We start from the raw sequence: 14,196 nt of genomic DNA, 5'->3' as shown, positions 1-14,196 counted from the left end.
CCCCCTCTTCCACCCACGGATTTTGGGGTGGATGCGGGCCCCTCCCTTGGCTTGTCGGACCCCCAGATTCCCCTCTGTCTGGTCAAGCACCCCCCCCCCCCCTCACTGCTGCGGGCTATTGGGCCTACTCCCGGGGGCTTGGACCACGCTTCAGGCCGGATGTGGGGGCGGGGGGTGCGCCGCCGGTGACGAACGATCGTGCAGGGGGGGAGGGGTTTCTGCCTGTTACTCCAGGGCCCACCTTCCAATAATTCCTGTTTTGGAGTCTGGGGGGGGTCTTCAATTGCTCAGGCCGCCATTTTCTTGTAGCCTCATTTGCTGAGGAGATCGGCGGCCATCTTAGTACACCCGGCACGGCCATTTTGCGGTCGCTTTTTTGAATAGGAATCAGAATGGGAGTTCCTGGAGGCATTTTTTTGTGTGTGGAGCCCCTCCCTATACCCTGGGCTGTTCTTCAGATCCTTCCTTTTGCTATCGAGATTGCTGCTGACACGTGCTGTGTAGACATTCTGGGCCTCCTGGTGCATCTTTGGTATAGGGTGGTGAGTCTGGGGGTCTCTCTTTCTCTGCTGGGGGTCTCCAGTGTGCTTTGCCTGACCTCTGAGGGGGGGGGCGCGCTGTAGCTCGATGGGACGTTAACACAAAGTTGTGGGTTTTTTTTTCTTTCAACTTTTGCTGACGGGTTCCCCTGGTGCAACATGGACCCTACAGATCATGTGTTCCCATCTGACCCCCTCAGGGAGGCCGCAGGGCCTTCAGGACTCTGACTGTCAATGGATTCTATTTCGCCGGTCCTGGAATAGTTTGTGTCCCGGGTGGAGGTGGCCTTTAAAAGGCGAGGTACTGAGAAACGCCCTCTTACCCCTGCCTCATCTATTGTCCCAGACTCTGAGTCTGAATCAGCCACTACAGACACGGGTATTCCTGCGGGGTCTGCTACCTTGCACCCGGTCTCCTCTGACAGTGAGGATGACATGTTTACCTCCGCCACCGCGCAAGAAAAGGCGCTGGTGGACGCGCTGGTTGTATCTGTGCGTGAGACCCTTAAAATGGAGGACACAACTGCGACTGAGGCGCAAGTTACGTTTGGCATTCACAAGCCATCAAGAGCGGCAAAGGTTTTTCCCTTTCCCGCGTACTTTGACAACATAGTCAAAAAACAATGGGACCGCCCAAGCGTTCACCTGGGGTACCTAAGCAGATCGCTAGACGCTACCCCCTTTGGAGGAGTCCCTTATCAAAAGGTGGACTGTGCCACCAACGGTGGACCCTCCGGTTTTAAGACTAAAGCTACCATGATCCCAGTGGATGATTCCCTGTCCTTTTAAGGATCCCCGGCTGATAGAAAAGCGGAGTCTGTGGCCTGCAATATGTACTTCCTGGTGGGGTCTGCACTAAGACCGGTGTTTACTGTTAGACTAGCTGGTGCAGGGGCTGCAATTTGTTTGTGATGCCGCGCTGGATAATGCTCCCATATGGGTCGACTGTCGGTTTCGGCAGTTGTCCTTCAGCATATACTTTGGCTAAAGTGCTGTTCTGCGGATCTGACCTCAAAACGGCCTTGACTGAGCTACATTTTCAAGGAGATCGCCTGTTTTGGGTTACTCTGGATGACCTTATCAAAGGTCTCACAGTGGGGTAAGAGTACCTTTCTCCCACAGGCTAACAAGGGTAAGGACCCTCGTTGCAGACAGGGTCCCTCCTTTTCAGCACACAAGAAGTTTTTTTGTCCCTCAGGGTCAGTCGATAGGGCAAGTCCTTCAAGACTCTTTCGGTGGTCCCAAGAGACCCTGGTCTGGCAAACAAAAATCTAGTTTCTCCAGACCTGAGTACAAGGCCCCTTAGGCCTGAAGGTGCGTCCTCACCCGTATCTGGGGCTGTCCCAGATAGTACAGTAAGCAGTAATAGTTCCGGTTCTGTGTGCGGAACGTTTTCAGGGCTTTTATTCAAACCTGTTTCACAGTCCCCCAGGAAGGAAGGCAAGGTGTGTTCAATCCTGGGCCTGAAGGCACTGAATTGCTTCATTCGAGTTCAATCATTTTAAGATGGAATCTGTTCGCACGGTGGTGGCTTCCATACATCATGGGGATTTCCTGGCCTCCATAGACATCAAAAATGCATACATCCCAATATGTGCAGGACACCAATGGTTTCTGCGCTTTGCCATGGGAGAGGATCATTATCAATTTGTGGCGTTACCCTTTGGTCTCTCCTCGGGTCTTCACAAAGATGTTGGCTCCGGTCCTGACGTTGTTAAGCCAGCGAGGGATAACGGTCCTTGGTTACTTGGTGATCTGCCTCTCCATGCGGAGTCTCCCGCGGTGCTAATGACAAATTTGGAGATCACCGTGAGAACTCTGGAGGAGTTAAGGTGGATTCTGAACCTTCAGAAGTCTTCCCTGGTCCCTTCCATGAGACTGGACTATCTGTGCCGGACTTTGGACTCGTCCTCAGCCAGGGTGTTTCTGCCTTGAGAAAAAACTCTAACTCCAGACTGCGATTCAGCTGTTGCTGTCCAGCAAATTGTCGCCCCTGTGGACTTGTTTGAGAGTTCTGGTAGCGGTGGTGTCGTCCTTAGAGGCGGTCCCTTTCGCTCATTTCCACACGATGATCCTCCAAAAAAAAGTCTTTCATGAAAACAAGAATCCACATTCCCTGGACAAACCGATCCAGTTGAGCCAGGTGACCAGGGAGTCCCTGATCTGGTGGCTTTGGTCCCCGATGCTCAGGCAAGGGAAATCCTTCCTCCCTATATATTGGACAATGTCACCAAGGATGAAAGTCTGTCCGGGTGGGGAGGGGTTCTCGGCAAGTTGTCTGCTCAAGGAGTCTGGTCCCTAGAGGATTCCAGGTTACCGATCAATATTATGGAGCTTAGAGCTATCCGGCTTTGCCTAGTCCACTGGACCGTGCACTTGCAGTTTTCCAGTGCGCATTCAATAGGACAATGCCACGGCAGAAAAGTGCAGAGGTTTGTGGCCCGGGACCCTCTGGCAGACGCCGCAGACGTGCTGGTGGCCCTGTGGGGTCAGTATCAGCTGATGTATGTCTTTCTTCCTCTTAAGTTGCTGCCAAGACTTCTTCGCAGTATCGAGGCGGAAGGGATTCCGGTCATTCTTGTGGCTCTGGACTGGCCTCGCCGAGCTTGATACGCCGACCTGGTCAGGCTAGTCGCAGACGCTCCTTGGAGACTTCCTCTCTGGGAGGATCTACCGTCTCAGGGGCCAGTCTTTCACCCTGGTTTGCGGTTGTTGACAGGCCACTCTGCCACTAAACTGTCGGTCCAATTAGAACAAGCTCAGACCCCCTTGGCACTGAGTGAGGCTCCCTGGGTGTTAAGGGAGTTGCCTCCGGCTTTGAAGGGACAACCCCTGATAGGCGTGACATTGAGATCCTGCGAGGTAACTCGAGTGAACCACAAGCTTTTCTCGAGGGATTCTCCACTCTACCCCATTTTGGGTAACCCTAAATTCGAACTGGGTACAATAGCCACTCATTTTCTGGCTCTGCGCCGTTCCGGCGTCTTCCGGGCGACGCATTTCCTTGCGAGGGAACAGTGGCCTGCTATCTCTGAATTGATGGATACACAGGGACTCTGTGCTCTGGCTTTCTTGCAGGCACTGCACCTCTGCCATTTTTTTAGATCCCTGTCGTCCCCAAGTTCTTACATATGACCCCTGACGTCCTTCAAGGAATTTTGTTCCAGGCAGGGTCCCCAATCGGGAACCCTTTCTTACATGTATGGTCTGCTTGTCGATCCCCAGACGCAACCTGACCTACCTTGGGTGCGTAGATGGGAGACCGAGCTGGGTCGAACATTTTCGTCAGCACAGGTCCATTGTATGCTCAGATTTGCGTTAAAGTCCTCTATGTGCACCAAATTGCTGGAAACTAGTTTTAAGATCCTCACCAGATGGTACTATACACCTGCGAAGCTTTGTAAATGCTATCCGGAAGCGTCGAATCGATGTTGGCGTAACAGCGCAGAAGGAACCTTGATGCACATTTTTTGGTCTTGCCCTCGGTTAACGCATTTCTGGTCGGAAGATCGCAGGATCACTCAGATGTTCACTGAACACCCTATTCAAAATGATCCAGCTTTCTTCTTATTATCTTGGATATACTAGAGTATAGAGTCAATTTATCAAAAAGGTTTTATCAGCCATCTTCTCAATGCGGCCAAGTCTTGTATACCCCTGCATTGGAGGCAGTCGTCTCCCCCTATGGTTGCGAGCTGGGTGCGTAAAGTCGAAGCCATTAGTAAGATGGAGGATCTGGTTTGGTCTTCACGACACCAGCATGAGAGTTGCGTGTCTCTTTGGCGGAGTTGGGATAGGTTTGTGATATCGAAGGAAGGGGCCGCCCTGTTGAGTGGTTAGTGCCCCGGACATGATCAAAGTTTTCCCAACTAATTCCTTCCATAGTAGACCTACTGGCCCTACTTCCTTTTTGCTTTTATGTTTTGTTTTGTTTTTCCCTACTTTTAGATCTTTTTTGCCCTCCCCCCCTCTTCCCCGCCTTATATTTTCCCTTTTTTTTTTTTTTTTTTTTGGTGTTTTTTCTTCTCCCCTTCTTTCCGTTGTCTTTATATTCTCTTATAAAAATGGGCATGAGAAAGGTTAGATTTACGATTTCTTGTCTTATTTTTTATGCTGAATACAAGATTGTTCGCCTTGCTTGTGTACAAGTCTATATTTACGTATCTATGCTATTTTTGTACAGTTTGCATTGTCTGTACCTTCCAGCCTTAATAAAATCTTATAAATTTGAAGAAAAGAAAGGCAGGGGGATTGATTGTCTGCTTCAGTGATTCCCACTGCTTAGAGCGATTAAGGCGACTTATAGGAAGATCTATCATCGTACGTGGAAGTTGTACATTGCATAGTGTGAGTCTCTTGGGGCTTCCCCTCGCTCTTACTCGGTAGCTCGTAACTTGGCTTTCCTTTAACAAGGTGTTGATCAAAAGTTGGCCTTGAGTACTATCAAGGGTCAGGCCTCGGCCTTTGCAATTTTTTCTCACAAAGGCTATTAGCCACCCATTCCCTGGTGCGTAACTTTCTCCAGGGGGTGTGACACTTTGTACCTCCGGTGCGTCCTCCGTTGCCACCTTGGGACCTTAATTTGGTGCTGACGGTTCTTCAGAAACCGCCTTTTGAAAGTATTCGGGAGTTTCCTCTGCTTACCTTATCCCAGAAGGTGGCCTCCTTGGTGACTATTTCTTCTGCGCGCAGGGTGTCAGAACTGGCGGCGTTGTATTGTCGTTCTCCCTATCTGGTAGTTCATGAATATGAAGTGGTACTTCGTCCGGATCCGTCCTTCCTTCCGAAGGTGGTTTCCAGTTTTCACTTGAATGGTTACCCTCTGTGTCCTAAGCAAAAACATTCTAAGGAATTTGCACTGCATACTCTGGATGTGGTTAGGGCAATCAGGGTGTACTTGGAGACTGAGTCTTTTCGGAAGTCCGATTCGCTCTTTGTACTCACGGATGGTCCAAAGAAAGGGCTGCCTGCATCTGCTGTGACTATTTCCAGATGGATATGACACAGTGGTGCAGGCTTATTCTATGAAGGGTCAGGTTCCTCCTTTCCCTGTGAAGGCGCATTCTACTCGGGCATTTAGTGCTTTCTGGGCTTTTTCGCCATCGGGCATCTGTGCTTCAGGTTTGCAAGGCGGCTACCTAGTCGTCTGTTCATACCTTCACAAAACATTTTAACCACTTGCCTACTGTGCACTTAAACACCCTTCCCATCCAGGCCAATTTTCAGCTTTCAGTGCTGTCACTCTTTGACTGACAATTGCGCGGTCATGCTACACTGTACCCATATGAAATTTTTATCATTTTTTTCACACAAATAGAGCTTTCTTTTGGTGATATTTAATCCTCTCTGGGTTTTTTATTTTTTACAAAAAAAAAAATAGACAGAAAATTTTGAAAAAAAAAAGTTTTTCTTCTTTCCTGCGAGTAAATTTTGAAAATAAATTTTTCTCATTCACTGATGTGCTCTGATGAGGCGGCACTGATGGGCACTGATGAGGTGGCACTTATGGGCACTGATGAGGTGGCACTTATGGGCACTGATGAGGTGGCACTTATGGGCACTGATAGGTGGCACTGCTGGGCACTGAGAGGTGGCACTGAGAGGCGGCACTGACGGGCGGCACTGATGAGCACTGATGGGCGGCACTGATGGGCAGCACCATCGGTGCCCATAGTGCTGCCAGTCAGTGCTCATCAGTGCCTAGATGAGCAGGCACTGATGGGCACTGACTGGCAGCACTATGGGCACTGATTGTGGGCATTGATGGGGGGGGGCAATTTGTGTATTTTTTTTTACCTTTAGTAATCAGGGCACTGGTGATCAGTGCCCTGATTACATTGCTGTGTGTCCCCGGCGCTGTGAGGCTCCCCCTCCTTCCTCACACTGCAGGCTCTGTGTGAGGAAGGAGCGCCGGCGATGAGAGATGATCTCATATGTTTACATATGAGATCATCTCTCATTGGACGGCTTGATCACGTGGTGAATGGCCGCTGTGATTGGCCATTCACCACGATCTGTGATCGGCTGTGTCCAAGGGACACAGCTGACACAGATTCTCCCCGATGCGCGCTCGCGGGAGCGCGCGGGGAGAGTCTTTCTGGGAGGCCGTTTTAAAAACGGCCTCCCGAAAATTCAAGTCCACGCTGCAGCCGTATATAGGCTGTAGCGCGGATGGCAGGTAGTTAAGGTGGCTGTGCTGGCATCTCTAGATGCTTCTTTTGGCCTGCAAAGTTTTGCAGGCTGCTGTTTTAGGAGGCTTCTTAGCCTTCCTTGAGGGTGTTAAATGTTTTTTTTCCAGGTGGGCCTCATCTTGTTCTGATGAGTCCTATGTTGTCTGTTTGGCCTTGGACTTAATTTTCTGTTGTTCCCACCCCTCATTTTATGGCACTGCTTTGGGACGTCTCTACTGATATATGGATAAGAGACTGGGTCAGTCAATGAACGATAGCGAAAATTGGATTTTTGTTCATTGACTGACGCAGTACTTGCCCCTCTATTTTTTGAGTTGGGTTGATATTATTTTTCTCTGACACTGCTTTGATACAAAACTGACATCCTATAGCAGGAAGAGATGGGGCATACCCCCTGGGACTGCCCATAGGCGTTACCAGAACTTTTTTCTTCCTATTCCTGTAAGGGGGCAGCATAACCCTACTGATATGGATCAGACTGCATCCGTCAATGAACTTCAGATAAAAGAATTTTACGGTAAGACAAAAATCCAATTTTTATTGGGATTTTATTATTTGATAGACCAACACAAAGTGGCACATAATTGTGAAGTGGAAGGAAAATGATAAATGGTTTGCAAAATTATTTACGAATAAATATCTTAAGTGTGGCGTGCATTTGTATTCAGTCCCCTTTACTCTGATTCCCTTAACTAAAATCTAGTTGAACCAATTGCCTTTAGAATTCACCTAATTAATAAATGGAGTCCACCTGTGTGTAGTTTAATCTCAGTATGAATACAGCTGTTCTGTGAAGCCTTCAGAGGTTAAAGAACTTTAGTGAACAAACCGCACGATGAGGGTCAAGGAACACCTCAGACAGGTCAGGGATAAAGTTGTGGAGAAATTTAAAGCAGGATTAGATTATAAAAAAATATCCCAAGCTTTGAACATCTCACGGAGCAGTGTTCAATTCATCATCCGAATATGGAAGTGTGGCACAACTGCAAACCTACCAAGACATGATCGTCGACCTAAACTGACAGGTCGGGCAAGGAGAGAAATTAATCAGAGAAAGCAGCCAAAAGGCTCATGGTATCTCTGGAGGAACAGCAGAGATTTACAACTCAGGTGGGGAGAATCTGTCCACAGAGCAACTATAAGTCATGCACTCCATGAATCTGGCATTTATGAAAGAGTGGCAAGAAGAAAGCCATTGTTGAAAGAAAGCCATAAGAATTCCCATTTTTCAGTTTGCAAAAAGCCATGTGGGGGACACAGCGAACATGTGGAAGAAGGTGCTCTGATCAGATGAGGCCAAAATTTAACTTTTTGGCCTAAAAGCAAAATGCTATCTGTGGCGGAAAATTTAACAGTGCACATCACCCTGAACACACCATCCCCACCGTGAAAAATGGTGGTGGCAACAGCATGTTATGGGGATGCTTTTCTTCAGCACGGACAGGGAAGCTGATCAGAGTTGTTTGGAAGATGGATGGTGCCGAATACAGGGCAATCTTAGAAGAAAACCTGTTATTCTGCAAAAGACTTGAGACTGGGGTGGAGCCTCACCTTCCAGAAGGGCAACAACCCTAAACATACAGCCAGAGCTACAATTGAATGGTTTAGATCAAACCATTGGCAGAGTCAAAGTTCAAAATTCGAATTGAGAATCTGTGGCACACATGCTCTCCGTCCAGTCTGACAGAGCTTGAGCTAATTTGTAAAGAAATGGCAAAAATGTCACTCTAGATGTGCATAGCTGGTAGGGGATTCCCCAAAAAGACTTGCAGCTGTAGTTGCAGCGAAAGGTGGTTCTACAAAGTAATGACTCAGGGAGGCTGAATAAAAATGTACTTTCCATAAATTGTTTTAACATTATTTTTACAAATCTATCATTTTCCTTCACTTCACAATTATGTGCCACTTTGTGTTGGTCTATCACATGAAATCTCCAAAAAATAAATTTCTCTTACGTCCTCCGACAGTCGCCGCCTCTTCATATTCGTCACAATGGGGTTATGACCTTTGCTCCGTAGGAGTAGCTAGGCAACAGAATATGTCAATATTAAGGCTTTTAACATATCCCACCCCCAGGGGGTGGTCCCCTCAGTCAATACCCTCCTACTTCCTGTATCCATACCTCAGTTTCAATGTCTAGCTTGTCAGGAGTAGCTGGATGTCTCTATGCTGGGGCATTTTGTCTCAGCCTTTTCTCTTTTTTCGATTTTATTTGAGTTTTTTTCTCTCTCTTTACTTAGCTGTTACTTTTGTCAGCATTAGTTAGTCCTTCTGATGAAGAGGATCATGCGGGCTGGGTCTCGGGCTGACCCCCCTGGTCGCAGGTTGTGGGTCAGTGGCTTCCCAGCCTGCCATTGAGCTTTCAGTCAGGTATTTTTCCTGGCACAATGAACGACCCATCCCTGTTCGCTGCAGGGATGTTATGGTGAGGTGGCTACCTCACTGGACGCGTTGCGGTATCGCTCCGCAGTTCTCCTGCGTCCTGGCTGCGACTCTCCCTGTCCCATGTGCAGTGGCTTGATCGCTTGTGCCGGTTCCCCACGCCAGTTAGGTAAGTGTATCTGTGTCGGGACCTGTCTGTTTGGGGGGTGTCAGTCTGGGACTGTGTAACCCTGCCCCTGTTCACACTGTTGGACTCCCTATCTGTCTTAGCTGCAAGCTGTGGAATGCAAGGAGGGGGGCTATACTGCACTGTCTCTGTGTCAGAATGTGTGCTGTCTTTTACTTTGTGACAGGCTGTGTGCTGCGGGGCATGATGTGGATCATGTTGTGCATACTTGCGGCGACCGCTGCTGCGGTCCACCATTGTTTCTACTGTACTGCATGTGTACTGGTGTTTCACTGTGGGCGGGAGTGGCGTTTTTGGCGCCAAGCGCCGCCATTTTGGCGGCGATCGCTCCGGCCTCATGCTGACACTGCAGGCGGCCATTTTCTTGTAGCCCTCCATAGGCTTCAATAGAGAGCCCTGTATTGCATCACTTCCTCTTCTCCTGGGCGCACCGATCGAGGCAGCAGCAGCAGCGGTGGTCTCTGCAGGTTTTATCCTCTCTGTCCTGAATCCTTGCCTGAGTTTGTGCTTTTCCCTGTGGGGGTCGGCTTGTGCTGGTGTGAGTGCGGTGGGCTGCGCTGACCGCGCTTTTAAAGGGGCAGTTACCCTTTCTTCTCCTGCAAAATTTTTTTTTGGGGGCATGGATTCTCAGGAAAGCAAATTTCCTCTCACTTTGGTGGGAAGCCAGGGGGCTGCTGCTTCCCCCCCCCCCCCAGGGGGTGATTTGGCTGCTGTTGTGGCTAATCTTGCTGCTCAGGTGCAAATGCTGGTGGCTGCTCAATCCACTAAACGGCCCAGAGTTTCAATTTCCTCTGATTCCGAGGGTGATGGGGCTGCTATGGCTGGGGTCTCCTTATCGGGGTCCCGTTCCTCCCTGGATCTTGTGGGATCAGAAGTGAAAGCTGAGGTGGAAGGGGTTGATAATTCTCCCCCTGGCTCGTCTGAAGAGCTTGCACTCATGGATGAATTGGTTGCTTCTATCAAACAAACACTGCGTTTGCAGGATGAGCCATGTCCTCCTGCTGTTTTAGCCTCCTATGGGACGCAGCGGAGACGCAGATCTTCACAGGTTTTTCCTTGCACTGATGATTTTCAGCGCGCTGTTAGCGAACAGTGGCGCAATCTGCGGAAGCCTTTTGCTGTACCAAGTAGGTTCAAGCTGCGTTATCCTTTCACGCCCGCTACTGATGAACGTTGGTGTGTGCCACCTCCGGTGGATCACGCGGTAGCGGTTTTGAATAAGTCTACTGCGATTCCTGCTGAGGATACGCCGGTGTTCCGGGATGCCACGGTTACCGGTTCTATGCTCAAAGCTATTTTTGCTTCACTTATGGCAGCTCAGGCTGTCGCAAATTGGACGCAGGTGCTTAGGCGCGTCCTGGTGGCTGACTCTGCCCCTCCAGAGACGTTGGCTATGGTGGATCAAATCCATCAGGGTGTCATGTATTTGTGTGATGCGGACTTGGATATAGTTCCGTTGGCTGCACGTGTGCACAGTGTGGCGGTGTTGTCACGCCGCCTGATTTGGCTGAAGTGTTGGTCTGTGGACCAGTCTTCGCGCAAGACCTTGGCTAATCTACCCTATAACGGATCTCGACTTTTTGGCGATTCCTTGGATACACTGATTAAAGGGATCACGGGTGGTAAGAGCACGCTCTTGCCCCAATCCCACAAGGCTAAGGCGGCTCCTGGTAAGAAGACCGCTTCTTTTCGGCCCTCTCAGGGTTCCTTTCGTGCCTTTCGGTAGCACTATAAGGGTAAGCCGTTCAAAGGCCAAGGCCCCCAGAAGAAGCCGTGGACAGGTAAGCAGAAGTCCGGCCAGTCTGGATCCGCTGCCCACAACAGTGCGGCCTGAAGGGGCGCCCTCACCCGGTTCTGGGGTGGGGGGACGCTTGTTTGGTTTTCTTCAACCCTGGCTGGCCCGTGTTCGGGACAGGTGGGTTCAGGAAATCGTTCGATCTGGCTACAAGATCGAGTTTCTCTCTCGGCCGGCGGGCAGATTTTTCCCCTCAAATCTTCAACTGTCTCCGGAGCGTTTGCGGGATCTGCACCTGGCTCAGGAAGTAGTGGTTCCGGTACCTCATCGGGACAGATTTCGGGGGTTCTATTCGAATCTGTTCACCGTGCCCAGGAAGGAGGGCAAGGTGCGTCCGATTCTGGACTTGAAGGCTCTGAACCGCTTTGTGCGGGTTCGCAAATTCCGCATGGAATCCCTGCGGTCGGTGGTGGCTGCCCTGATTCCGGGGGAGTTCATGGCCTCCATCGACTTGAAGGATGCGTATCTTCACATCCCCATTTTCGAGGGTCACCAGAGGTACCTTCGATTCGCCATTGCGGAGGATCATTACCAATTCGTGGCGCTGCCTTTTGGGCTCGCTTCGGCTCCACGGGTGTTCACCAGGGTGCTTGCACCGGTTCTGGCTTTGTTGAGAGCCCAGGGCATCTCTGTCCTGGGGTATCTGGACGACATTCTGGTTCGGTCTGCGACCGACCAGGGTCTGGTGTCAGACCTGTCCGTCACGATGCAGACTCTGCAGGAGTTTGGTTGGACGATAAACTTTCCAAAATCGACGCTGTGCCCGTCGGTTCGTCTTCCCTACCTGGGGATGATTCTGGACTCGGTCCAGGCGAAGGTCTTCCTGCCGGGAGACAAACTCAGGTCTCTTCAGGAAGAAGTCAGGTCCCTCAGGGACGTTCCGTGCTCGTCCATCCGGACGTGCATGCGCTGTTTGGGATTAATGGTCTCAGCTTTCGAGGCGATTCCCTTCGCCCAGTTTCACACGCGGGGTCTCCAAGCGGAGGTCCTGTCCCAGTGGGACGGGCGACCGCAATCTCTGGAACTCCAGATTTCATTGAGTCATCGCACCAGAAGGGATCTTCTGTGGTGGCTCCAGTCCCCGACGGTGTCGGGGGGCAAGTCTTTTCGTCCTCTCTCATGGACGGTGGTCACCACGGATGCCAGCCTGTCGGGCTGGGGTGGTGTTCTGGGCGTTCTGTCCGCCCAGGGAACTTGGTCGGTGAAGGAATCCTCCCTTCCGATCAACATTCTGGAACTACGAGCGGTAAATCTCTGCCTTCGACGTTGGACGGACAGGCTGCAGGGCCGTCCGGTTCGGGTGCAGACGGACAATGCCACAGCGGTGGCCTACATCAACCATCAAGGGGGCACCATGAGTGCCCGGGCGGTGGCCGACATTCTGTCTTGGGCCGAGACACACGTCCCGGCGATAACGGCAGTTCACATTCCGGGGGTGGAGACCTGGCAGGCTTATTATCTGAGTCACCAGACCCTGGACCAGGGGGAATGGTCACTTCACCCGGATGTCTTCCAGATGTTGTGCGCGAAGTGGGGTCTTCCAGATGTGGACCTGTTCGCGTCTCGTCTGAACAACAAGGTGAAAAGGTTCGTGGCACGGACACGCGATCCTCGGGCAGACGCGTCAGACGCGTTGGTAGCTCCGTGGCATCAGTACCGACTGCTGTACGCATTCCTGCCGATTCAACTGCTGTCCAGGTTCCTTCGCAGGTTGAACTCGGAACCGCACACGGTGATTCTTGTGGCACCGGACTGGCCTCGCCGGTCCTGGTACGCAGACCTCGTGAATCTGGCGGTCGACGCCCCGTGGCGTCTGCCTTTTCGAGAAGATCTCCTGTCTCAAGGACCGATATTCCATCCTGCTTTACAGTCGCTGGCTTTGACGGCCTGGCTGTTGAAACCGAGGTCCTGAAGGATAGGGGTCTCTCCCCTGAGGTCATTCACACTTTGATCAACGCGAGGAAGTCTTCCTCGGGGAAGGTCTATTACCGAACTTGGAAGGCCTATTTTGCCTGGTGTGAGTCCAGGGGGCATTCCCCTCGCACGTACTCGGTGTCTAGGGTGTTGTCCTTCCTTCAAACGGGTGTTGACCAGCGTTTGGCGCTGGCTACGATCAAGGGTCAGGTGTCTGCGTTGGTCGTTCTTTTTCAACGTCCTGTGGCATCTAACTCCTTGGTTAGCACTTTTGTCCAAGGGGTGCGACATCTGGTCCCTCCTAGGAGGGAACCCCTGCCTCCTTGGGACTTGAATCTTGTTCTGTCCGTGTTACAACATGCTCCCTTTGAACAGATCAGGAAGATCTCGTTGTCCATGTTGTCCAAGAAGGTTGCCTTTTTGGTGGCGATCACTTCGGCTCGCCGGGTGTCGGAGCTGGCAGCTTTGTCCTGCAGGTCTCCGTATCTGGTCGTTCACTTGGATAAGGTGGTCTTGCGACCTAATCCTTCTTTTCTTTCGAAGAGGATTTCAGATTTTCACCTCAATGAGGATATTGTCCTGCCTTCGCTCTGCGCGAAGCCCAAGCATCCGAAGGAGGTGGATTTGCACTCCCTGGATGTTGTTCGGACGATCAGGGTTTACCTGAAATCGACTGAATCCTTTCGCAATTCGGATTCCTTATTTGTCCTTCCAGAGGGTCCTCGGAAGGGCATGGCGGCGTCGGCTTCTACCATCGCCAAATGGATCAGACAGACCATTGAACAGGCATATGCTTTGAAGGGAAAAGTTCCTCCTATGCCTGTGAAGGCGCACTCTACCAGATCTCTGAGTACGTCTTGGGCCTGTCATCATCGGGCTTCTGTGGCCCAGGTGTGTAAGGCGGCGACTTGGTCGTCCGTTCACACCTTCACGAAGTTCTACAAGGTGGATGTTCAGGCATCGGCTGATGCTTCCTTTGGCCGCAAGGTTCTTAGTGCGGCAGTTCCTTAGGGTCCCTTGTTTTGGGCCCTTGGCTGTTTGGGATATAATTTTATCCCTAGGTTGTTTTTTCCTGGGTTGTTGCTCCTGTTGAGCATCTTTTTTCATGCTGCCCAGCTGGTTTCCTTCCCTTGGTAAGGTTCCTTTCTCTGATGTGGAGACGGCGTTGCCTTTGGGCGCGACTCCGTT

At 50.9% G+C, this 14,196-nt stretch overlaps 1 protein-coding gene across 3 annotated transcripts in view; it reads left to right on the top strand.

Moving 5' to 3' along the window:
* TNPO1 (transportin 1) overlaps positions 1–14,196 on the top strand; it is a 542,580-nt gene that overhangs the window by 354,845 nt on the left and 173,539 nt on the right. The window lies entirely within an intron of this gene.

Source organism: Pelophylax lessonae (genome assembly GCF_965119305.1).
Source record: "Pelophylax lessonae genome assembly, chromosome: 1".
Classification (NCBI taxonomy): domain Eukaryota; kingdom Metazoa; phylum Chordata; class Amphibia; order Anura; family Ranidae; genus Pelophylax; species Pelophylax lessonae.
This window is presented reverse-complemented; position numbering and strand designations above follow the sequence as displayed.